Source organism: Crinia signifera, chromosome 2 (assembly GCF_055691185.1).
Source record: "Crinia signifera chromosome 2, ASM5569118v1, whole genome shotgun sequence".
Lineage (NCBI taxonomy): Eukaryota > Metazoa > Chordata > Amphibia > Anura > Myobatrachidae > Crinia > Crinia signifera.
Window position 1 is genome coordinate 113922447 of NC_139218.1, and position 27866 is coordinate 113950312.

The 27866-nt window shown below is 43.5% G+C and overlaps 2 long non-coding RNA genes across 5 annotated transcripts in view; one reads left to right on the forward strand and one right to left on the reverse strand.

Moving 5' to 3' along the window:
* The first annotated feature begins 4870 nt into the window (after positions 1–4870).
* Positions 4871–27866, forward strand: part of LOC146059987 (uncharacterized) — a 48353-nt gene continuing 25357 nt past the window's right edge. The window contains exons 1-2 of the long non-coding RNA XR_014470352.1: positions 4871–5133; positions 25266–25454. This is a non-coding gene — a long non-coding RNA (uncharacterized LOC146059987). The remainder of the gene's footprint in view (positions 5134–25265; positions 25455–27866) is intronic.
* The window catches only part of LOC146059985 (uncharacterized), a 115422-nt gene continuing 95770 nt past the window's right edge, over positions 8215–27866 (reverse strand). For all 4 annotated transcript variants that reach the window (XR_014470347.1, XR_014470346.1, XR_014470344.1 and 1 more), the window contains 2 exons: positions 12787–12869; positions 8215–8430 (listed from right to left, as the gene is read on the reverse strand). This is a non-coding gene — a long non-coding RNA (uncharacterized LOC146059985). The remainder of the gene's footprint in view (positions 8431–12786; positions 12870–27866) is intronic.

Consider the following 27866-nt stretch of genomic DNA (forward strand, 5'->3'; position numbering starts at 1 on the left):
CTGTGTCTAGTGTAAAGTAAGAAAAATAAATAAAAGTAATAAATAAAATAGAAACACATTTTTGGAGGATGATGCAGGAGGAAATAGTGGGAGATCAGCAACCTGATAGAAGTGCTGAAGATGCTACCACCAGTCATGACAAGGCCGATGATCAAAGGCCTAGAGACCATGTGAAATCAAAGCAGAAATGTAATTTTACAAAGGTCCAAAAAAAATCCAAACAGGTAAAGTTACCTACAGAGAAACATAAAATTGGCAATATGCCATTCACCACACGCAGTGTGAAGTAAAGGCTTAACTGATGGTACAGCGTCTACAGTGTTTCTGACTGATGGTACAGCGTCTCAGAATGATAGTAGCCCTTTTGGTAGTACAATCAAACAAAGGAAACTTGTTAAGAAGACCAAGGCGAGTTCACAAATGTCACAAATCCCAGAGGAGAGTCGTAGTGTGTCCGCGGATGCCATATGTGAGCTGGACCTTTCAAATACTGTATATGAAGAGGAGGTTCATTCCACCATTTGCGTGCCCTCTGCAAGTGTGTGGAAGAGCATCTCCAGTCAAGATGCTGACCTGGTTATTGAGGCTGCTTCTGAGGAATTGGATGAGGATGTGGGTTCTGTTGGTGTAGCTGGCACACAAAAGGATGTGGATGATGACGATGTTGAGAATGATGTTGTTTGTTTCAAGGCACCGTCGGAGACAGTTGTTGTCCGGGATATTAAAAAGACCATTCTCATGCCAGGGCAAAAGACAAAAAAATCCACGTCGTATGTATGGAATTATTTCTACCCAAATCCGGACAACAACTGTCAAGCTGTGTGTAGCATTTGCAAAGCTATTGTAAGTAGAGGTAGGGACGTGCAGCACCTTGGAACCTCCTCACTGTTACGTCACTTGCAGTGCATCCATCAGAAGTTTTTGTCAAAAGAAACTGTGAACAAACAGCCTGCCCAGTGTCACCGTCTTGCTCCCCTGTCTCTGTTAGATCCAAGGGCCTGCAATCTCCTCAAACACCTGCATCATCCACATCTTCAGCGATTATCGGATTGGGAAGTAGTCCTGCACCCAATGTCATGATCCTGACTGAATCCTCTCCTATCCTGGATTCCTCAGAAGCATCCTTAAGAGCTACACCTGTTGCTTCTTCTGCTGCTGCTTCCAGGAAGGGGACCAGGAATGGTAGTCCTGATCAGTTAACCAAGCAACTGACTGTAAAACAATCCTTTGCAAGGGGGATGAAGTATGCCAGCAGCCACCCCATTGCACAGCGTATTACCGACGCCATAACAACTATGTTGGTATTAGAGGCGCGTCCAGTATCCGCAATTAATTCTGTGGGTTTTACCCAGTTGCTTGAAGTCCTGTGTCCCCGGTACCGAATTCCATCTAGGTTCCACTTCTCCAGGGAGGCAATACCCAGACTGTACACGGACATTAAAAAAAGCAATGTTAGTGTCCTACAAAATGCCGCTGTACCAACTGTCCACTTAACCACGGATATATGGACAAGCGGAACAGGGCAAACTAAAGACTACATGACTAGGACTGCCCACTGGGTAGTTTGCCTTCAGCAGCAGCACCAACAGCAGCAACAGCAGCAGGCTGAATTCTTTCTGACAAAATCCTTCTTAGATGGACAAAACCATGGCCCTTATTCTGATCGGTGCGGCCCGATCAGAATATGCGGCCACGACCGTGCAGGCGAATCCCCGCCTACCATACGGATCGCCACCTGCCGTCCGTACGCGGATATGTGGCGATCCGCATGAAATTGGACGGGGATACGCCTCCTCCATGGTGGGAGCAGCCCCTGCATTCGATGGTCGCCGAACATCGAATGCAGGGCCGCACGCTCCACCAGGTCCCGCAACACAAGACCACACGGACACTTGTCCGTGTGAAATCTTGTATGGGGGCGGGCAGCTGACATCCGGCGATGTCAGATGCCCGCCCCGTACCCACGCGTCACGGCCTCATTACCATGCATACGCCCCGCGTTTGCATGGGAACGCCCATGAAACGCGGGGCGTATGCATAGGGTAATGAGGATAAGTAGCCCCTCACGCCCCTCTACGCCCCCTGTGCGGCGTATAGAGAATCCTTGCGGCGAAATCGCCTGCACATGCGCAGAGTGACCTCTGCACATGCGCAGAAGAAAAACATCGGCGGCCCGTACGCAAGCGGGAATATCCGCATCGATCAGAATAAGGGCCCATGTGCACTGCAGGGGGGCAGATGTAACATGTGCAGATAGAATTAGATTTGGGTGAGTTATTTTGTTTCTGTGCAGGGAAAATACTGACTGCTTTATTTTACACTGCAATATAGATCTCAATTTGAAGAAAAACCCCACCCAAATCTTATTCTCTCTGCACAAGTTACATCTGCCCCACCCGCAGTGCACATGGTTTTTTCCATCTAAGAAGGATTTTGTCAGAAAGAATGAACTAGAATAACCCCCTATGTGGGACCCCAAGTATTACTACAGTATACGATACACATGGAGGGCCACACTGGTATTATGTGGGACCCCAAGTATTGTATTATTATAGGATACACATGGTGGGCCACACTGGTATTATGTGGGACCCCAAGTACTGTATTATTAAAGGATACACATGGAGGGCCACACTGTTATTATGTGGGACCCCAAGTACTGTATTATTAAAGGATACACATGGAGGGCCACACTGGTATTATGTGGGACCCCAAGTACTGTATTATTATTAAAGGATACACATGGAGGGCCACACTGGTATTATGTGGGACCCCAAGTACTGTATTATTATATGATACACAATGGGGGCCCACACTGGTATTCTGTGGACCCTAAGTACTGTATTATTATAGGATACACATGGGGGACCCCAAGTACTGTATTATTATAGGATACACATGGCGGGCACCCAGGTACTGTATACAGTACTGTAATACAGTAAACTTTGAGTAAACACAGGAATTAAAGGGTACACTTGGCGTTACTACTGTATACTGTACACTTGTACTGCAGTCACCACTTTACTAACATTTTATTCTGGTACACTGTATCCTCACATTACAGTACTTACAGCGCCTGATGGCCTGAAGTCTGTCAGGATCGCTTCTGACCAGGTCGCTCACAGCCAGTGTCTGCCAGAATGGCATCTCGGGCCTTTCTGTATGCCCGCAGCTTCTCCTTATTGCTGGAGAAAGCCATGAATCGACAGCGCATCAGGTGCCTAAGCTTCCGGTTGCTGTACGTGCCTTCTCTGGGCTGCGCCATTGTACAGCATACAGTACAGTAGTCTCAAAATGGCGGAGCATGCGTCCTAGTCACATGCTGTGTGCGACACATGACTTTCATCATGCATCCCAAAACTTTATTTGAAAGAGTTTTAAGATACTGAATCGCTATGAAAACTGTTGTAGTTACAGTATGTAGGCTGTTAGTTTGTGTGTACAATCCTACAGTATGACATGCAACTTTTATAAATAAAGCTTTTATCCCTAACCTTTATATTCCATAATAATAAAAAAATATTAATACTGTATCTACTGTACCATAGCACACGTGAGTCCCATGAGCGTCTGGGGCGTGAGTCTCATGAGCGTCTGGGGCGTGAATCGCATGAGCGTCTGGGGCGTGAGTCGCATGAGCGTCTGGGGTGTGAGTCGCATGAGCGTCTGGGGCGTGAGTCGCATGAGCGTCTGGGGCGTGAGTCGCATGAGCATCAGGGGCGTGAGTCGCATGAGCATCTGAGACGTGAGTCACTTGAGCGTCTGAGACATGAGTCGCTTGAGCGTCTGAGACATGAGTCGCTTGAGTGCCTGAAACTATTGTCTCTTGGGGGAGGGGAGGCGGCGGTTGACTTCAGCTCAATACACATTACTCCCTGGAAGAGACAGTATTGCAATGCAGTTCATCTGGGTCACCATGTGCAAAAAGTGCGGCTCTAAAAAGTTATTTTATGTACTGTACTGTACAGTATGTCGGTTTTATTAAAATATCACTTTCCAAAATATTCGAATGAAAGAAAATAAATAAATAAATTTGACACCATAATCGAACACAGGTCTCCAGCATGTAGAGCCGCACAGTTATCCACTACACTACGCAACACAGTGATGTGTACAGTCTGTAGAGTGCTGAATAATCAGTGGCACCCGTAGCCCTATTGGCGAAACCCAAGTCGCGGCAGCGTCTGAGACGGTCACTTTGTGGATTAGCGCTGCTGGAGATATTGTACAGTAATGTACTTGTATTGAGGTCAAGTCGACCCCCTCCACCCCTGGGGGGGATTGGGAGGAGGCGGTTGACTTCAGCTGCATACACATTACTCCCTGGAAGAGACAATAATGCAGTGGTACTGTAGCCAAATCAAGTCCTCTTATTGTACAGTACCAACACTTCATGTTTTCTAGAACACCTACAGTAGCTGGGGCAAAGGTGTACTCGTTACTGACTGACACATTATAAATGATCCACAGGTGGAGCTAATTACTTCACTTACAGTATGATTCTGTGAGGAGACCTGTAAAACATTAAGGGTGAGATTTAATAGGATGAGAGATTCAGAAAGTGAGAGATTTGGTAAGAAATCTCCAGTTTTTTTAAAGTGGCAATCATTGACACAGCAAAATCACACTGGTTTTGCTGTGTAAATGATTGCCACTTTAAAAAAACTGGAGATTTCTTACCAAATCTCTCACTTTCTGAATCTCTCATCCTATTACATTTCACCCTAACTGTTTTATTTGTCTAGTTTTGTTAAAACTGTTACATTTAATGGTCTAGTTTGTTTAATTGCACTCTACAAAATATTTGAAGAAAAGAAAAAAAACTTGACACCGTAATTGAACACGGGTCTCCAGCATGTAGAGCCACGCAGCTATCCACTACACTATGCAACACAGTGATGTGTAAGGTCTATAGAGTGCTGATATAATCAATGGCATCCGTAGCCCTATTGGAGAAACCCGAGTCGCGGCAGCATCTGATACGGTCCTTTCATGGTTTAGCGCTGTAATGTAATGTACTGTATTTCAGGTCAAGTCCCTGGAAGGGGAGGAGGCGGTTGACTTCAGATGCATACACATTATGCACAGTACCAACAGTTCAAAATATTCAGCATCGGCTACGTGAAGGTGAAGGTAAATATTTGTATAGGATCATTACACTACACAGCCCTTTTGCTCTCTCTGTTGTTCACGCGCATCTCATTTTGCACAAGCGTCTCATCACGCACGAGCGTCTCATACTGTAAGCGCGCTCTGTACGGCGAATGGCAGGATTCCATTGGCACATTACAGTATATCACTCCGACGCTAGCTTGATGGAGCATTAGCCATCCAGTGGTGGTGGATTGTATTGCATGGCGTGCGCCCACGCCCCTTGGCGGACGCCAGCGCAAGAAGAAAATCGGAACGCCAGAACCTCTGCCATGGCGAGCAATATTGAGAGACGCTCCATCTATAGGTTAAAGTCTTACATTGTGTCTTTTTTACCAATGGGCACAAATCTGCAGAGGTGCAAAGACCTCTTGGTCCAAAAATTGTCCGCTGAAGCGGAACGTGGCAGGCACACAACTCCTCCTTCAGTTTCTCCCACTGGGGTTGTGAGGAAAAAACTTTTCCTAAGAGACCCACTGCTATTCAGTCCGGAAATATATTTGACATCTGGTCTGGACTGAAGGAGCTTCCTACCATAATGGACATGTCTACTGCTACTGCTTATGATGCTATCACAATTGAAAGAATGGTGGATGATTACTTTGCCGATAGCATTGATATAGGTATGTCAGACTGTCCATTCTATTATTGGCAAGAAAACAAGGCAATGTGGCGGCCTTGCACAAACTGGCTTTGCTTTATTTAAGTTGCCCACCCTTCAGTGTATATTCTGAGAGAGTCTTCAGCACAGCTGGGAACCTTGTTAGCGATCGGCGTAGGAGGTTACTTCCACAAAACGTGGAGAAGATGATGTTCATAAAAATGAATTTAAAATTCCACCAACTGGACCTCCTTCACCAGCACTTACGTCCTAATACACACAGTCCTCCTGTATTCGTTGATTCCAGCGATGACAAATTAATTGTGTGTGACGAAGAGGATGAGGGTGAGGAATCGGATGCTGAGGATGACATCTTGTAAAACCAGTTTTTGCAATGCCCATTGCCAGCTTGTTTTGTGGAGGCCCAAATAAACCAATCGTTTCAGCCACATGTGACAGTCCCTGCCACGATTGGTTTGTTAAACTGTGCATGTCCTGTATACAACATAAGGGTAGGTGGGAGGGCCTAAGGACAATTTCATCTTGTTCCTCTGTATTTTTTACTCTTTGGAGCATTTTTTTTTTTTTTAGGATGACGTCTTGTAAAGCCAGTTTGTGCACTGCCCATTGCCAGCTTGTTTTGTGGGGGCCCAAACAAACCAATATTTTCAGCCACATGTAACAGTCCCTGCCACTGAAGTCCCTGTCGCTGAAATGATTGGTTTGTTAAACTGTGCATGTCCTGTATACAACATAAGGGTGGATGGTAGGGCCCAAGGACAATTTCATCTTGCACCTCCTTGATTTTTTTGCTCTTTGGAGCATTTCTCTTTTTTTGGGGTAGTTTATTAAACTGCCACCCTGTCTGCCCCTGCAGTGCCACTCTGCTTCCAAGATGTGCCAATTTGGAAGTGTAAGGTCCATATGTATGTGATGCCCACTGCTGTCGCTTAGCTTAGTCATCCAGCTACCTCGGTATAACCTTTTGGCCCAACTACAGTAAATGAAAACAATTTTGTGAGCTGTGAAGTGATCAAAATTGACTAGAAATGAGTGGAAACTAATGTTATTGAGGTTAATAATACTTTAGGGGCACAAACAGGCCCAAATTCTGTTATTTTAGCCATTTTTAGCATTTTGTTCATAAAAATCCAGATCCAAAACCAAATCCCGCAAGGGTGGTTTTGCCAAAACCAATCCAGATCCAAAACACGAAGGGAGATCCAGATCCAAAACCAAAAACTGAAAAAGTGGCCGCCGCACATCTCTAATCCCAACAAATGACAAGTGTCACCCTTCCTTTTAAGAATTTAAGCAATAAAAGTTATGTTTTAAACTGATACATTATTACAAAACACATCAAATTTAAAGTGTGCCCCAGGTAAGACTTAATCAGTCTTTTTTTTGCATCTTACCGCAAGACACCCCCCTCCCCCGCACCCTTTTTTTGCACCTACGAGCCTGTCAGGGTACATAGGAACAAACAAAGGCTTTTCATGTGGTATTATATATTTATATTAATCCCCCCCCCCCCCCTGCAGTTGACCATTGACCAAGTTTATACTGCTTTTACTCTGTGTTTTGACAGTGTAATATTCTCCCGTGAGGATAACTTGTAATGTCCAGTAATGACAAGTAGGAGAGGGCCCCCTTTCTAAAGTGCCCCGGGCCCCCTGAAGGCTTAATCCGGCTCTGAGTACAGTACAATAAAAGCTGTTTGTCCTACTTACTGTAGTACACAAAGTACTATTCATGTTGGGTCTGAATTCATGAGACCATTATAGTCTATAGGAAAAATGTGTCCCATTTGCACCCTAACATCTCTGGTTTTAGACTGGTACCATATGAAAGAGCAGACACTTGGCTTTCAGGGAAGAATAACTACTAGTTTATGTGACGCCGCTAAGGGAAGCAGCAAGCATCGAAGGGTGGGGTCCCATCCAATTGTCTGCCCAGCTTGCAGGGGTTTCTGTCGTCCTCTGCAGCCAGGGTGCCAACGCTGGAATGTAGGGAGATGACAGTGGGCAATCCTGCACTCAGCTGGGTCAGTTCAGGCCAGGTGCTCAGCTCCCTTTTGCAAAGCAGGTACGCCCAAACCGGGACAGGGTTGCAGGTAGGGGACCGGAGCTGTGAGTTGATCATTGCAGCATCTGTACCTTTGTTAGCAGCCCCTGTGTGATGTGAGATTCCACAAAGCCCTGGTTCACGCTTGGTAGCCATTATTTTAACCCGCTCGGTGCACAAGTCTGGCCTGCTCATACTGTATGTCATTCATACTGTAGCGTAATTCTTTGTTTAACCAGTGTAGTGTAAAGCAGTGGAACCTACAGTAGTGATCCTTGGTTGTCTTTGCTGATTTTTCGTCACAGTGACCTATCCCAAATATATATATATCTTAAATATAAATAAAAGATACATCCAATGAAATACAAACTCACATAATAAATAACACACAGTTCCAGGTTAATAATGTTGTTATATTTTATGGATCATCATGAAGATACTTTCATATTGGTTTAGAATTTTATATATTTCTCTACTAAATTTATAGACCTAACATGCCTAAAACTTTTCCAAGCAGTTGCCCAACTAGTTCTCTCTCATTTCTTATTGCACCATTGTCAGCGAGATCCTGATGTGCCTCCCTCTTTTCAATCCCATGGTGACTTTCATCTTCCCTAAAGGAAAAAAAACAGATTGTCAGCCAATACATTTGTAGCAAATTAACATTGTCAGCCACAACCAGACATTGCTATCTAATAAAGGGATGTTTTATGCTGCCCATACACTTGTGAGATATTGTATACAATCATTTGATTTCAACCACATCTGGATGATAAATCGAATGACTGTATGCATCTTTAAGGAACATTTTGACGCAATGCTTGGGCACACGTTGAATGTCGCGTCAATAGATCTTATGTGCTGCTCATATTATCTATGGAATTGTAGGAGCAATCGCATGTGGTTTTTAACCACATGCGATCACTCAAATACAATCCATGGGTGGGGGGCGGAGGGGACACATTCAACAGCGTGGGGTTTGGGGAGAAGGGGCAAAGGGACTGCTGGTGGCATACCTGCTGGTATCCTCAGTCCCGTCCTGGATCAGCGGGCGACGGGGGTCAGTGGTGGTGGGAGAATTGTTTAAAACACTGGGTGCCCTGTGATTGGTTGAGAGCTCAGTCAATCACAGGGCAGCCCAGTGTTTTAAACAAATCTGCCACCACCGCTTACTGCTAGTGCTACACTACTCCGCCGCCCCCTGCCCGCCCTTTTCCAGCACCCGATGTGCCATTGGAAGATGGCATGCAACATCGGATGCTTAAGTTCTGAACCCAAATATGCGATCGGATTCGATGGACATCGTACTTAGTCTAATTATTGATCTAGCATGTATGTTTATTTAACATTTGATCAGTGAAAATGACAAATCATGTTTGATGAAAGTGAATTGGCAACTTATGAATGAATACATTTAAAATTTCTACATGTAACATAATCTTTGGTAAACAATAATTGATAATTGTTTAGTAGAAATAAGGTAATGCGTACTGTATGTTACTTCAAAGACTCATACACCAGATACACTGATTACTGTAGTTATTTCTCTTATGTCTTATATACATGGCCAGCTCCATTTCAAATATAGTGGCAGTAAGGGGTAGCAGAGGAGTGCTCTCCGCTCAGAGACAGAATGCGGTGGCGTCAGCCAGTGGTGCTAAGAGGCAGGGTATTCAGGGACACAGCGGGGCTGGGGGCATTGCCAGCATCTCACACAGAACTGACCATGCCCCCACAGTAAGCAAAAATGGGACGAGGGCTCACAGGAGTGATGCCCTTTGACCATGAGGCAACTCCGCCTAATTTCGGGGGCGCGCATTCAGTTGGAAGGTATGATATTTTTCCTGAAATAAAGGCTTTTTTTGACTGAGGTCATCATATGGCTATCCAAATAAAGCCATTTTTTTAAAGAAGAAAAATGGACAGTTTTCATGGTACAACACATGAGATCCAGGGGAAGTTTCTGGACCCATGTGTTATCACAGCTATGAGGCTGGTTATCAGGAATTATGCTTCAGGTGCAACCCACCTGTACCCAACACTGTTATGCTCAACTGACCAGTAATATGTGCTCCAGGAGCACTTCCATACGTTGGATTCAATTCTGCTGCGAGACCCCACAGGGCTGTAAAGTGAGATGCCACTTCACAGCATCACTTTACTATACTAGGGGTCATCAGCAGTGCAGGAAGACCAGCAGCCCTCACTGAAGCTCCAGCCACTGTTCCCTGGGAGTATGTGAGTATAACTTCTTTTTTATTTCTACATTGATCAGCCTGTGTGTCCATTGGACACAGATAGCTGATGCAAAAAATGGTCTAGGGCACTGGGCAAGCTTGACTGCAAGAGGAAAAAATGGGTACTCCAATCAACAAATGTGGGTGTCTGTGTCAATTAGCATTGTGGAGGTGCTCCCTGGGAGTGTGGTAATAATGTTAAAGAAAATTATCCAAGAGACGATAGAGAAAGATCTCCCTGGGCGGGGCACTCACCTTCTAATTAGTGTGGCTTAGGAGTTAAAAGATAATTATTATTAGTACATTAATATTGGTCTGAAAGAGTCAGATGTAAAAAGATGAAGAACATGAAGAAAAGAACAAAGCAACAATGATTTATACCGCTATAATGCTGGTAATAGAATTAAGCAGTAATAGAAAGTACAAGAAAGTGGTGAAGTATTTTTGCTTTCCAAATTTTCTGTGCACCAGGACAAATTAGAATTAAATTGTTAGGATTCACCCCTGTTCTATAGGGATAGAACAGGGAACTGTAGCTATTAAGGTAGCTGGAGCAGTTGCTGGATGATCAGGATAAACAGATGACATAAACTAAACTGAATACAGGATACAGGACAGACAAGTGTAACTGACTATAAACATCAGCATAAAGGTGAGGACAGGCCACAATCATCCCAACCCTGACCCTGTTAATCGATCCAGAGGTTATAGGCACCTGCAGAACTAAGACTTAACCTATAGTAGGGGCAAATTAGGTCTGCCCCAACTTTGGTGTCACCAGGACTTGCAGGGAGACAAGATACCCTTCACCTCCAGAGCAGACATGAGGAAGACAAACTTTAACCCGTAAACACTGGGAAACAAAACAAAACGTGGCACAGCTGTCCTCAAAGGGAGAAAATCCCCCAGCGGGTGACCTTGCAGTGTGCCCTGTCTCTGGCCATCTGACATAGGAGGTTGTCAGGATATGGTCCAACGAACCATGTTCATAAGCTAATTACACAAACCAGCCGCAATTTAATACATAATTGATAAATTCAGCTTTCAGCTAACGAAAAGCCACAATTTTTTAAATTGTGCTAACTAGCTGCCGATTTATTCCACATGGCTATATTGCCATATACTTCTTTATTTATATGTGATGCAACCAATTGACTTGGATACAGCACATTGGCAGCATACTATGGTGTTTTAATTACATTATGTATTGGTGACCAGGATATTGCATTACAGGTGGTATAACATAGCCTTTGATTCTTATTTATCCTGGTGTACAAAATACTTGGAAAGTAAAAAATATTTCACTGCTTTCTCGTTTTTTCTATTACTGCTTATTTCTATTACCAACATATAGTGGCATAAATCATTGCTGTATCTTTGTTCTTTTCTTCATGTTGTTCGTCTTTTTACATCTGACTTTTGCAGACTAATATTAATGTATTAATAAAAGTTATCTTTAACTGCTAAACCACACTAATTAGAAGGCGAGTGCCCCGCCCAGGGAGATCTTTCTCTATAGGTGCGTACACACGGGGGGAGATATATTGCTCAGCAATATATTGCTGAGCAATATATTGCTCAGTGTCTCCTTTTCATCAGCGACCAGAGATGGTCGCTGATGAAAAGGAACCTCTGCTGGGGGAGCCTCAGAGGTAATCAGCTGGTCGCAGGAGCAAGCTCCTGTGTCCAGTGATTAGAATGGGGCTGAAAACGGGAGTGCACACCCGGCAATTTATCGCCGGGGCACACTCCCATCACTGGCAATATGGTCGCCAGCGACCATATTTCCAGCGATTTCAGCCCCTATCTCCCCAAAGTTTGTGTACAGTCTCAGATACTGAATTTAAATGCCAAGCAATCATTTTATTGCACATATTTAGTGGCAGTTACATGTTATTTCCTCTGTAGTGCCAGAGACAGATGTCCCCAGTAGATTTTTAGCAAAAAATAAAGGTAAATTTGGGAGACTTTGGTTTTCAAAATAAATTGTATAACGGATATTTGTTAAGGGCTATTCAACCTGTAGTTGGTTTGTGTGGCACAATACAGTATTAGCTTAAGGCTTCAAAGCTGTATCTTTGTGGAGATTGTGATAATAAATGAACTACTACCTCCATGTATCTTCTAACATCTGAGGAAACCATCCTGGAAATGTGTAAAAGTTAAGTTACTTTATCAATGTCTGCTACCCTACTGCGCATGTGATGCTGAACAGGCATGCATCTTGATACATTTGACCAGAAAGCAGCCTCCATAGGCTTCTATTGCGGCAACATTTGCAGTTGAAAATGGGAGATATCTGCTGCCATCACCTGTAGATACATTTGTGGGATAATTGTTACAGCATACCTGGTTAACTGCAGTGGAGCATTCAGGTGTGTGTGTGTGTGTGTGTGTGGGGGGGGGGGGGGGGGGGGATGGGTTTCTAGGTATATCACTAAACCTATCGCTCATGATGAAGCATATATTATAGTGCACACCCAGCTTTACTCATACTGATTGTCAGAACTGCTCTGCAGGTTCCAGGAAATCTTATCGATGACCAACAAATTAGGCTGTCATGCGCCGTTCCCTTACCATTGGATTTATATGTAAACCATTGATTTTTGCTGTATGCAAAAATCCAAATATGGGCCCTGTGTCCTCAACAACATTTACAGAGTGTAAAAATTACAGTAAACTTAAGTGGAATTAACAAATGTTAAAGTATGGCGAATAAACCTCACTACTTACTTTTCTGCTTTCCCAGATTGCACAAGGCAGATGAGGGCCACAGTTGTCATCAGGATCAAAAATTTTGGCATCATTTTGGGATTCTAAAAATGATTAAGAACATACAGTATAGTACAATCACTTTGCATATGAGACATCATTTAGTTATTACATCATGACATATAGAATAAATCCAACTTTGTGGCCTACAAAGAATTTGACCCAAATAAAAAAACGGTACTTGTTTCCTAGCACGGCCACCCCGATTTACATCGGGGTGGTCGTGTCGGAAAAACCGGGTCAATCGCATCGCATGTGATTTGGTCGCATGCGATGCGATCGACGCGACCGACCGATTTTCGACCCGATTTTTTTGATTGAATGAAATGTAAATCGGGTCACTGGGACCCGATTTTACATTGGATTCAATGTAAAATATTCCCAACCCCCCCAAATTTAACGGCGTACACCCCACCCCACGATAGACGCCAACCCGAAGCGTGGCGAGCGCAGCGAGCCCGCGAGGGGCGGCGGTGCGCGTCCTCCGACCTTTTCATTCCCCTACTATCCACGTCGGCGTGGAGTTGAGAATAGAATAGTGTGGCGAGCGCAGCGAGCCACCGAGCCCGAAGCGTGGCGAGCGCAGCGAGCCCCGCGAGGGGACGCGCATACCTGTGAAGTTATACGCGTCCCCTCGCAGGGCTCGCTGCGCTCGCCACGCTTCGGGCTCGGTGGCTCGCTGCGCTCGCCACACTATTCTATTCTCAACTCCACGCCGACGTGGATAGTAGGGGAATGAAAAGTTCGGAGGACGCGCACCGCCGCCCCTCCCGGGCTCGCTGCGCTCGCCACGCTTCGGGTTGGCGTCTATCGTGGGGTGACGACGGGGACATCTATAATGTGAAATGGGTCATATTGGCCCATTTCACATTTTTCACATTTTCTCACGATTTCAATGTTAAAAAATATTTTAACATTGAAGCCTATGGAAAAATCCGGGGCATCGCGTCGGGACCAATGTTAATGGTCCCGACCGACGCGATGCCCCCGATATTTTACCTTTCCCGACACGATTTCAATGTTAAAATATTTTTTAACATTGAAGCCTATGGAAATATCGGGGGCATCGCGTCGGTCGCGTCGGGACCAATGTTAATGGTCCCGACCGACGCGATGCCCCCGATATTGTGTCCTAACCGGCAAAATGGACCTGATTTCAAAGGAAATTGGGTCCATCGTGTGGATCGTGTACCTTAACTTAAAGGTACACGATCCATAAGATTGTGGCCGTGCTAGGAAACAAGTACCAAAAAAACACATTTTAATTCTGTCCCACCTGAAGTGCAACATGTTTTTGTAAAGATGGAAAATGCTCCTTTGTTTTTTTGGCTCCCAACTCTGAATCAAACTCACATTGTTTACATGCACCACCTAGCATTTACCTTTATCAGTAGTATGTCAATGTGTGGTGGTGTTGTGGCTATATTTGATGGGCCAGCTTCTGAGTGAAGAGTAAAGAAAAAGACCCATGTTGTATTGCAAGGAATCCAAATACATGTATTGTTTTTACATGCAGGGTAAATACTCACTGCTATTGCATAAAGAAAATAAAGCTGTGATCCACCAAAGGTGCAGCCAAATAAACCAAAGCAGCTGAAATAGGAGGGTGTTGGCTTTCTTATGATAAGAAATGGAATATACCAGTGATATTGGTTTAGTTCAGATTTGAGTTCCGACATAGCCAAGGTCAAACTGAGAATACAAATAGTCCCTGGCATTTAATGTACACAGGTGACCTCTGAGTCAGCATCTGCCCAATAGAAAAGGGAGTTGTCCTTTCTTGAAGGGCATGGTCTCATGGTACCCACTCCTTCTATAATACAGAAGAAATGGAGAAATACAGAAGAAAATAATAATAATATACAGGATTAATCTCAGTTACAACTACAGATGGAGCTGGTCTTCTCTTTTGCAGGGGCTGGCATTTCTACTGCTAGCCGACAGCCCCCGCCAGCCGATTTTCCGAAGGAGCTCTCCCGGGTCCCCACCACCACGTTCTGATGCCTGCCCCCACCTCCCCGCACCCCCCACCATCTCCCTGAAGTGGAGACGGTCAGGGTCCTGCCGACCAGCCGCCGAGAGACTGGGACACACATGCGCATGAGATGCACATGCATCCCACTCTAATGGAGTCCCTCTCTGCCGGCTCTTGCCAGTGGGGACGGTCTGGCAAGAGCCAGGCAAGGAAAATAGGGGCTCCATCTGTACATTAATGTACTCAGAAAGATGTGGGAAGGAGCCGCACTCATCCTCCTTCTATCCCCGGGCAGCAACACAGTCACACCTGCACTCATGTGCAGGGGCTATGGACTCTGACACCGATCCCAGATTTACAATGATAGGAGGCTTGGAGCTCGATATTACAGTTACATAAAACAGTATACCACACACTAATGCTCCTTACACTAGAGTATGCCACACATTAATAATGCAATTACACCATACTGCACTACGCAAACCAAATGTTCGTTACACCAAATGCACCATACAATTATGCCCCTTACACCACATTATTCCACACACTAATGCCCTTTATACACCACATTATGCCACACACATATGCCCCTTGCATCACACACTAAAGCACTTACACCACATTATACCACACACTAATGCTATTAGCAAATTATGCCATACACTAATGCCCTTTACAAATTATGCTATGTACTAGTAGTGCCCCCATATAACATACATTGTGCCACACAATAGTAGCAACATTATGTCACGTGGTAATTCCCTTAAACATTATGCCACATTACATCCTCTCCTCTGCAGCATCTCCCCTCCTTCCATCCTCCTTCAGTTTATCACCTCCGCCTGTGTGACATCAGCAGGTATGGAATTGGTGCCAGGTCACCAGCTGATTATAGTTGGTGCAATGGCAAGCAGCCATAGAGAGAGACTTACAATACTGGCAGCATCCGGGATTGAAGCTCATGTATCAGCTATAATCAGCAGTCAGTCTGGCACTAAATCTAGACCATTGCAAACCAGGTGCCCAGTGATGGCTACCCAAATCTTGGGGCTTGGCGCAAATATGTTTTTGAGCCCTAATCCCTCCCTGAAAGGTTACAGGCCAGTTTCCCATTAGCTCATCATCACCCCCTCTCCAGACCCATGTGGTAAACATTTGTAATTGAATGCAAGTAAAGAACTACAGTACATACACCTGACAATGGCTCTGATTCTGGTTCACTCGCAAAATCAAATTCTCTCTTTAATGGACAAAATCATGTGCATTGCAGGGGGGCAGATGAAACGTGCAGAGAGAGTTAGATTTGGGTGGGGTTTGTATGTCCTTTAAGTATTGTAAAATATTGTGTTTTTATCTTTTGCCTCACAATGTCAAATTGTGTATAAAATAAAATTATTTTTTTTCGTTTGGAACATCGTTTATCACCACAGCGCCAATTCTTTCATATTTTTACTCTGGTCTGTCTAACACATTAGACTAAAAATACAACATACTTTATAACTATTTTTGTACAGAAAATTATTTTCCAGTATGTAAAATACAAAGGTCGGTAATGATATGAGCCATACTTACAGTACTCACCTCCTGTCCTTGTTAATGTTACACCGAGCTTTTCTCTCTAAGTGATAAATACTGTATGCCTGATTTCAGCTTTTTATAATGCACAGATAAGTGTCGTTTAGCCTCTGTATATTTGTGACAAACACTACATACAAGTCACATGCAGCTGGCATGACACTAACAATGGTACACAAGCTTGTAATTTATTACGTGATAGTGAGAACCTGAGCTCCCTCCGGTTCTCACAGGATATTATACCTATGAAGATGGGCACAAACTATATTTCATTTAGTATTTGATTTACAGTTTGGATTTTACTTTTTCCTTTAAATCGTCAGTTTTGCTTAGTTTTATTATACTGACGTGTACCAAGAGATGCATATTTTTTGCAGAACTAGAAATTGCTAAACATTCCTTAAAATGTATAGGATGATATGTAATTGCTACAACTCCCAAATTAGTAGATCAATATTTTTCTCTTGTAGTAAGATGAGCACAGTGTGACCTCTAGATAACCAGAGAATGTAGGGTTACCACACATCCAGGATTTCTACAGATTAGTTGTGTACAGGATACCGACAGTTAGGATGCTGGTGGCCAGAGTCCCAACACCGGCAACCTAACTTCCATATTCCTTACAGAAACCAGCCACTAAACTAACCCTAATCATCATTCTACCCTTTACCGTAACCCATCCTTCCAGAAGCCTAAACAGAACCCTCCTTTACTACACAAAGTTTTCAAGTGGACACCCTATAGCGCTCTGAACACACAAAAAATATACACAGTACTTCCCTTTTTAAACTTCTAGGACAGTTGAATGAAACAGGCGATCCTGGTGATCAATTTTTCATTGTTGATTTTTCATGTAAAACAATGGAAACAAAGGGATCATGTGATTAATGAACTGTCCATACAATAAATGGGTTGGTGCACCCGTGTGGATTTTGATGGGATTCTGTGCAGCTGTTATTCCTCCACCAATAAATGGGATGTATAGATGAGCGTACCAAAACTCACATCAAAGATGTGGTGGTTAAACACATCAAGGTATCTTTTATATGCGTACCCCAACTCACACTAAGTGGATGTAGTATTCACACATAAAGGTATCTTTTGACTGAGGTGAGTAAACGATATAGCCACCGAGGTGCGTACCCCAACTCACTGAATGAAAGGCTGTGACGTTCACATCAAGGTATCTTTAGGACCACTCAGTATATGGATCATAAAAGCTTTTAATGTCTTCCACATCCAGAAGTACATAACATAAAAATGAATAAAATAAAATAAAATAAAAACAGGGTGGTCACTGTGACTGCCAGTTAGAGGAAAACAATGGCGAAGTAGGAATTCTACAACCTGGAGGGTCTTCCAGATAGTCCACCAGGTAGAAGCTTCAACCAAGGTCCCAAACTGGATAGCAGCAGTCCAACAGCAAGCCCCTTCCTCTGGTCACACAACGCGTTTCGATCCACTCTTGGATCTTTTTCAAGTGTACAGAGGCAGGGCTCACATGGGGTTTATATACCCATGGTACAGGAAGTGAACAAGACTTCCTGTTCCTGTATTCAGTACAGTCAATTACACTATACATAATTATACAGAGACATAAAATATACATTGAGTGGCGCCTTAGCGCTTAACAGATAAACCCATTCCTGCTTAGAAAATATAAAAAATTGATGAAGATAAAGTTTAAAACTTTAAAACAGCGCTGGACGCGTAACCGGAAGTGAAGTGCGTTCCATTGCACTCACTTCCGCGTTTCAGCTAGCCTCTACAGGATGAGCAATGACGCATCATTCCTGGGCATAGCAGCGCTTCATGGAGGGGAAGGGCGGGATGCTGTGCGTTCCACAGCTCCCGCTTCCGCGTCTCAGACTACATGTAATGAGGCATGTCATAACGATGCGCTCAGTATGTGACGCGGTGCTGTGCGTTCCACAGCTTCTACTTCCGCGTTCCAGCCACCTAAAGATGTAGCGCTGCAGCCTGATAGCCTGAATACTGGCAAAAAAGGCTGAGTGTAACAGCGCTCAATTGTATAAAGTGCAAGGTGCTTATATATGCGTATACAACGCAAAAAAGGGGATAAAATAAGAGGTCAGGATTGGGTTTAAATGGCACATAGAGAAAAATTCAGTAAATACAATAAATATACAGATAAAATGCAATGATAATACAGGGGATCAGTTTGAATAGCAGCAAGAAGAATTATGAATACAGTGAAAAATATAAATACAGTAAAAAATATCATATAGTGACAAAATTGATGATGTAATTCGTTTTTTCAGTTATTCCATAAAGTGCACTAAAGGAGAAAGAAAGAAAAAAGTGTGCCTCAGAATATACATACGATAACACATGTCATAGGAACCATTTTAATTCAAAGTCACTATTGTGACCACCTGGTGACAAAGTTTTGAATTTAAAAATGTATTCCATTTCTGCTTTGGCTAATTTGCTTGCCACATCCTTGTCTCTTTAGGTCTGTGGAAACAGTCTTTAAACCAAAAAAAACAGAGATATGTGCAGGAGAGCAATTATGTACTGCTTTGAAGTGCGCGGACAATGCATGCACCTCAACTCCTTTTTTTATATTCCGCAAATGTTCAGCAACACGCGTTTTTAGTGGACGTGAGGTGCGGCCAATATAAAATTTGTCGCATGTACATCTGATAGCATAAATTACATTGGAGCTATTACATGTAATAAAATCACACATTTTAGCCTCCTTCCCATTAATAAGAATCTCGGTGGTTTTACTTTTTTCTCCTTTGATATGTCTACAAGGAAGACATAGGCCACATCTATAGAATCCAGTTGATCTTATTCTCCCAGGTCGAATTGGGGGTTTCAACTGGCTGGATGTAAGTTTATTTTTCAAATTAGGCGCTTTTCTATAAATGCATACCGGTTTATCCGGAATAATGCTTTTCAAGATAGGATCTTTTTGCAGCACTGACCAGTGTCTCCTGATTGATTTTTCAATCTCTTTGTGTCTGGGATTGTAACCTGTCACAAATGCAAACTCAAATTTGTTTTCTTCCGTTCTTTGTGGTTTAGTTTTTGCTGTCATAAGGGTGCTACGGTCAATATCTTTAACTTGCTGGATTGTAGTTTCCAGAAGGTTTGAATTATACCCGCAAGCTTGAAATCTGTCTTGCATTTCTCTAGTTTGGACTTCTAGAATCTCTGGTTCGGCACAATTCCTTTTTAGTCGTTTGAACTGACCGCTTGGTATGGACTTTAACCAATTGTTATGGTGACAGCTGGTTGCCTGTATATAAGAACCGGAATCTGTTGGTTTCATGAAATTTTTTGTATATATTTTATTCTGTTTTATATATACTGTAATGTCCAAGAAATTAATGGTGTCCTGCCTTTTTTCAAAACACAAATTAATGTTCTTATCATTGCTGTTTAAAAAAGTGCAAAAGAGATCTAAATCGTGGTTGCTTCCGCGCCACACAAAAAAGATATCATCTATATATCGGACGTAGGACACAAGGTTCGGCCCCCAGCGTGTGTTTGCCCAGATGGTGTTGGACTCCCAATCTCCCATAAAGAGAACCCTCCTTTCCCTAAGCCTATCCCCTACCCTCCCATCCCGCAGCGTAAAACTAAGTGCAGTCCTACCTTCCCCCACAATCTAATTCACCCCATGCAGCCTAGCCTTTACCTATTTCGAAAACTGGCTGTGGGTTTTTGGTCATTGCATTGTGACAGGTGTCAAGATTCCACTGCTATTGTCTGACCGCACTGGTATCAGCACATCTTGTCCAAGGGTTGTTTCATCCTAAAGACTAAATATTCATGATTGTAAATGCATTGTAGCTCCCGCTGCTCTGCCAGTTCTGCGATCACTGCAACAATTGTTTATTAACAGTCCCTGTTGCTCTCGAGATAACTGAACTTCAGTGTTGATGCTTGTGCGAGCGAGGGAAGGAGCTACAAAGAGAGGCAGACCTCTAATTCTTCAAGCAACCCACAAGCAGAGGAAAGCAAGCCAAGAGCAGTAAAAACATAGAGACAGACTGCCAAATTAGTGTTTAATGGTCTGGAGTAAATACAGTGGCGTTACTATAAAAACAGCGCCCCACCACCAGAAATATCTGTAGTGCCCTCCACCTCTTCTAGCATCCTCAAAAAGTGCCTGCTGTATGGGGGTGGACATTTTGAGAGAGCTGCTTATTCCATTATAAGACACCAGCCAGGAGGAAAGCTGGGACCGCAGACAAGTAGATCTGTGGGTCCTGGCCACACACCCGGTGGCAACAACGGCAAGCAGTGCCAGCGGGTTAAGGCAGGCAGTGTAATGCATCAATAGCCCAGCAGACACCCGGCGCCCACACTTACTTAGTGATTCCCTGCTGCCGCAGGGTCTGCAGGGCTATTGTTATGCCACTGAGTAAATAGCTAAAAAAAAGCTAAAAAAAGGAGGGCATTCCAAGCATTTAAACAAGATAGGACACCCAAATCATTTGCCGCATATAAAGGATGTAATAAGAAATGTAAAAATACAATCAGGATGGCTAAATTAGAGACTGAACGTAAAATAGCCGCAAATCTAATTCCAAACAATTCTACATTTATAAAAATGGGAAGCGGTTAAGGAAGGAAAATATTTGTCCGCTAAAAAATAAGCAGAATACGCTGGTAATAGAAGGAAATTATACAATTAATTTTTTGTGTAAGTATTTATAAGGGAAGAATATTCAGAAGAACTCTCACAGATTTAATGCTTGGCTCTTGATTGCTCCCAAACTGTATGTTTGAGTGAGGAAATAGTCAAAAATAGATTACAGAACCTAAATAGTAACAAATCTCCTGAGTTCTGTCATATCACTACCATTATACCTGATATTCGAGGAATCAATAAACACGAGAGGGTACCAAGGGACTGGAGCTAGATAACAGTACAAATATTGAAGAAAGGTAGAAAAACTAACCTTGATAGTTATAGACCATCACCCTTAAATCCATTGTGGGGAAAACATTAGAAGAATAATGAGAAATAGTATTCAAAATTTCTTCGAACAGGAGAAGGTGATAAGTAAGGCTCAGCATGGGTTCGTCAAAAATAGATCATGTCAGACTAATTTAATTAGCTTCTATGTGGAAGTCAGTAGGGGGCTGGATTTAGGGAAATATGTTGATGTAATACTGATTTATTTCGCTAAATCTTTTGACACGGTGCCTCATAAAAGGTTATTAATAAAACTTGGTCATTTTTTTAGTGATTAAAATTTGTAATTGGATTAAAAACTGGTTGCGCAATTGGGGACATAGAGTGGTGGTAAATGGCATACTTTCCTGCTGAGGTAATGTACAAAGTGGAGTCCCGCAAGGTTCAATATTGGACCCACCTTGTTTATTATATTCATTGATGATATTGGAAGTGACATAGGCCCCTATTCTGGTTGTGCAGTCGGACGGCCGTACGTACGGACCGTCCGACCTCATCCCACATTCTTTCGGTGAGCGTGAGTCTGCCCACAGAATATCCGCACACGGACGGTCAGAGAAATCGACAATGGGGAGTGGTGTGCATATGAGCGTACGCTGCCGCTTAACCTTAGCGATCGGAGACAGTGGAGCTGCTCTGATCATAAGCGGTAGCGTATGGCCGAGCATGGTAGCGTACGCGTCACTTGTATGGACCAGCAATTATTCGTATAATTGGGAAATTGGGTATTCCTTTGAAGTTGCCTTCTAACAATTTTCCAATTATCCTAAGTGTGATGTTTGATTTGTTTATGATTACCTCATTTGTCTCTCTTACTTTGTCTACAATTGAACCCTCATTACATGTCTATTTAATGTGTACTAATGTGGAAATTTTATGACTATATATGTGTCCCCCAATGTGTATTTTTGTAATCTTTTTGTTGTTTGTTTGCATGCTGTAAATAATGTGAATACTGAATATGTTCTGATATATTTACATGGCTTGCTACCCTAATGATATGTGTGATGTTTTATTGCACCAAGAACTAACATTCACGCATTTACATTATGTGTTATTTACCCCTACAACCCACACATGCACACAACATTCATTCCTTAACCTTCACTTTAAATTAGATATATAACTTACATTACACATCTTACATGTACCTATGTTCACCTGCACTCAGAAACACTCTAACATGTCACTAGAAAAACCACATACAACTTCTAACTTAAACAAACTTTTAACGTAAAAAAAAAATATTTAAAATAATAAAATTTAATTATGGCCATGCAGATGGCCAAGGAGCATGGCCACAAATATTAAGGCCCACTGGAGCTGGGCCACTATGTGGGCCAAATCCTCCTGGTGGTTTGGGGATGGGGGTCCAATGCGGGATGAGGCAGGTATGGGAGTAGGGACCAAGGTTGTCGGGTGGTGGTGATTGGTAGGGGCTGGGGGTAAGTGGTGGAGAGTAGTATGGTGGTTGGAAATGGGGTGGGGTGGTGGGGAGTGGATGGAGGCAGAGGAGTGGGTGTTGCGAGAGGAGTGGATGGAGGCAGGAGGGTGGATGTAAGAGAGGAGTGGGTGGAGGCAGAGGAGTGGGTGAAGGCAGGGGAGTGCGTGGAGGAAGAGGACTGGACGGAGGCTGGGGAGTGGACATGGGTAAAGGAGTGGGTGCTGGTAGTGTAGGGGGAGATGGTGTTGGCATCAGCAGCTGCTGCTTCCGCCTCTTCTGGGTCCTCCTCCTCCAACTGTGCCTCTTCTTCCTCCTCCTTCTCCTCCTGCTGGCCCTCTTCCTTCTTCTCCTCTCAGGCCCTCTTCCTCCTCCTCCTCCTCCTCATCCTGCTGGTCCTCTTCCTCCTCCTCATCCTGTTTGCCCTCTTCTTCCTCCTCCTTCTCCTCCTGCTGGGGCTCCTGCTGCTGCAGCTGGGCCTCTCTTGCTCTCTGGTGTGCCCTTGCACGTGTTGCAATGTGAATGTTGATAGAAGATTTTTATGGAAATATAAATATAAACATAAAACATTTATTAAATTATGAATTAACTAAAAAATCAAGGTTATTATTAAGTGTAAAATTAGCATACTTAAATAAAAAAATAAAAAAAACACATATACACATATACATACATACACATTTTCCATAAATGTCCAAACATTAGCACAATACTTACATCTTCGGACTGAATGGCGGATCCTCGCGAGCAATTCAGGCTGCCTCCTTTTGAGGTCCGACCACTTCCGTTCCAGTTGGGCGACTGATCGCCGTACGCCCGTGCAGATACGAATTCTGCGCCGGTCAGCATTGTACACCCAGCGCTTGTCTGAGTTTGAAATATAAGGGCCCATGGGCCCGAGGTGCTGGTCCATCACTTGAACCAGTGCCACCAGCTCCCTAATGGTAAAGGGTGCAGCCCTGGTCGAAGTCATATTGGCAATGGCGCAGCTAATAATTGCAGGTCCATATATAAGTTATGCTGTTCTCTGATTGGTTGAAAGCACTCTTATTTGGTATAAACTTTATTAATACATTCTGTATTAACATTATGTGTGCGTTTTAATATATGTATACTACACGGGCTTACACATGCTTACACACCTTCCATGTAGTGTGTGTTGACTGTGTTGGTGTCCATTTTGGTAAAGTATGCTTTGAAATCTCAAAACAAATATCAGTGTCACAGTAATGCACAAAACCACATATACGAAACCTTTCATTACATTGCCATTTAGGACACAGTGGGACATGGAGTTCACATAAAACAAAGGCTGAATGTGTTGTCGGTAAGCTCGCGTAATGTAAGCAGTGTTGGCTATATATAGCTCACCAGCTAGAATGAAAACTTCCTGCAAACATGTCTGGCTCTGGGTCTAATGGATCTACCTCAGACAATATGCTCATTTTGGCAAAACTTCAGTAAATGACAGAAGCCATACAGAGGAAGGAAGAGGAGTGGAGGAGGAGGAGGAGGAGGAGGAGGAGAAAGAGCCACAGGCAAATGACCCAGGCAGACCAAGGGTCAGGCTCACAGTCAGAGCCAGGCCCAAGTTCTGTGGCTCAAGCAGGGCCAAGCAACCAGGCAGAACAAAATGTGCCGTTACTTGGAACATCTGAGACCCAGCAGGTGCTTGCTGAGGTGACTGGTCACCCCAGCAAATGGGCTGCATCATCTAGGAAGCGTTCTAGATGATGATCCCAGCAAAAAAAAACAAGAACCCTGCATTTCAGGAGAATGAATTACAGATTTCCGTACCCAGAGCACGGGAATGGATAGAGTTATCCACCAGGAAGCTGACCCCCTCTGCGAAGGATAAGATTTGGGGACAAATTACAGATGAAGTCAATAAAGTGGCACCACTGCAGAGGGATGTGAAGTCTGTGCGAAAAAGGCAAAAGTGTTGTTTCACCTGATATGTACTTATTTCTCTAAATATGTACAAATATTATATACCATTTACTATAAAGGTGTGCTTGTTGAAATGCTTTTACTTCATTGACACATGTGAGCACATTTATAGAGGGGAGTGCTTGGCCAGAGGTGAATTTATTTGGAACAAATTTATTCAGATTTCACCATCTGTGCTAAGCCACGTATGTAACTGAAACCTGGACCGTTGGGGTGAGGTGAGGCCCGCATTTGAGATCCTGCGTTGTATGTGATGGTTCGACCATAATTGTGCTTCACAATATAGTACATGAAAAATGTGTGACATGAATCCTCTTACTAAAACTTGCTCACACATGTTGATGTCATTACCCTTCAATAGAGGTAAATATGTGATAGTGTGATGGTTTATTATGGATACATAAATGTGTGAGCTGTAAACTTATAAAGATTCATACCATACCAGCCACAGTGATACATTTTCACTACTAATGCTGTGTGGTAGCAGAGGCTATGAGATACTGTATGTAGTAATTATACATTATTGTCTGTGGCTTTTTTAGGTGGCATGACTTCAAATCTGGCATGAAGAGGAAGCTGAGTGACAGGAATATCCACAGCATGACCACCGGGAGTGGCCCTATGCCATCCAACCTGGAGTTTACCCCCCTGGAGTATTCTGCCTTAGATGTCATCGATGATGTTGTGGATCCTGTCTAGCATAATTCCTGGATGATGCAGATCCGATGCAGGTGTGGCCTTTAATTTCAGCATGCATCTGTTGGGTCTTACATGTTTCATTTAATGGCACATTTTGTTCTGTCTTTTTTTTTACTTTAACAAATAATTATTGCAAAGATAAAAACTTTTAATTTTGCTGTGATGCTTAACAGCAATAAATTAGTTTACAAAAACTTACATGAACATGTTTGATGTGAGATGATTTGTGTGGTGTGCCACATCAATACGTTATTTGTGTGTATGCGTAACACACATCATTGAGTATGCTGTTGAAGTGAATGAAGTGATGGGTTAATCATGAGGCAACCATGATTAACCCACTCCATGTGACCCTCTGACCCTCTCCATGACAGAGAAAATGCTCTGTTCCTGGACTTCCCTGGTAATGTATGATTGCCACCACCTGTGGGGAGCTAGTTAATTGAGAAGAAAGGTGTTTCAACACAGGTGCTGGCAATCATACATTACCAGGTAAGTTCAGGAACAGAGCATTTTCTCCCTCATGGAGAGGGTCAGGTGGGCAACTATGGGGTTAATGTGACATTTTGAAGAGAGGAATACAGATGTGTCGTCCCTTTCCAAATAGCAGTGATACTTTCCCTTTCCAAATAGCAGTCAAGATGTGTGTTTCCACCAAGCATGTAAAAATGGATAGTGTGAAACCGTCACCTAATAAGGTTCAAAATTCCATGTTACAGAGTGGTGGGCAGATGTAGGAATCCTTCATCAGAGATAGGTGGTGTCAATCATGTCTTACCTGCCATCTTACATACAGAGTGTGAAAAATACAGTTAGGAGCAGATTGGCTGCTTACACATCAGTGTCCAAGTTATCAATTGGTAAGATTGTTTTCCAGAATGTGTGCATGAGCAGGAAAAATTTATTAAACATTGCAAGTAAAAAAGGTCTAAAAAACAACATTGTTGCTGTTAGACGTGATAATAAATAATGTGAAGTGTATGTTTGTGTTGCAATGAGAAAGTTGACACATGTCGACTCCTGTGAATTGTGTGTCCTGTTGTCCTAAAATGACAGGCACACTTGCATTATGGGTGTAGATCATGGGTCTTCAAACTGTGGCCCTCCAGATGTTGTCAAACTACAAATCCCAGCATGCCCTGCCACAGTTTTAACACTCCCTTATAGCAAAACTGTGGCAAGGCATGCTGGGATTTGTAGTTTCACAACATCTGGAGGGCCGCAGTTTGAAGACCCATGGTGTAGATGGTTAAAAGAAACCCAATTCCACATATTCCAACATGTGTCTTTGGACTATAAACAATACAAATAATCCTACCTTGTAATGGTGACAAGCGCAACGGAATATGCTGCGCTATATAAGAAACTGTTAATAAATAAATAAATAAATAAATAAGTGTAGAAAGTGAATCTTCTAAAGTATTTCAGGGCTGTGTATGGCTTGCAGGTACTCAAATGAGGTATTTCACTAAATAGGCTGCAGAATTGGTTAATATTGGGTTCAGGTGTACTGTATGTAATTTTGGTGTGTTTCACGTTAATAAGCAGACCGATTGCGGGCGTACTCAGGCGGATGGTCTAAGAGTGGTATGGAGCACTCTTTGGCGTCCGACTGTTTTGGGCCAGAAACGTCCCGACCACTCTCCGAGCTAGGTGGATACACCTCTGTGCAGTTTGAGTACACACCCCGTGTACGCCCAGGTATACGCACCGTTTTGCCCTATTTTCTGGCCTATCCCCTAAAAACGCCCACATTACGCCCATTTTGTCCATCTGTGAGCGGACAGGACTTTTTGATCAGCGAGGCCCGTTCGCGAGCATTGTGCTGTCGTCGCACATACGCATTGTGAATGGCACGCATGCGCAGAAGAAAAAACCTGCATATTGTCCGAACGTGGACAGAACCGATTCAACCAGAATAACCCCCATAGTTCCACAGCAATACACAATAGTTTTTCTATTTTTTTACACAATTATCAGCTCGATGCCCACCACCCAGGGGCATTGAGGACAGCCCCGGGCTTCAGCATGTGCAGGTAAGTTCTGGAGCGGGGGACCCCCTTCTTTGGGGGGTCCCCACTTCCCCAGGACCCCTGCCCATGATGACCGGTCAGAGGGATGAATGCTTTGAATGCTTGTATAAAAAGTCTCCCCCCGGCTGTGGCATTACCCTGCTGGCTGGGTCCGGTGCTGGTTCTTGAAATACGGGGAACCAGGACCGTCCCTTGAGCCTGGTGCTGGTTTTCTAAAATCCTGGGGACCCCTATTTGTTTTGCCCCTGTGATTTTATGAAACCAGGACTGGCTCTTTGAGTCCGGGGCTGGTTATGCTCAGGAAGTGGGACGTTTTTTATTTTATTTTTGTTTTAACACTTTTTTACACCAGAACCATGCACAGATCGCAATGATCTGTGCATGTCTCTGACAAATTCGCCCATCAGAACC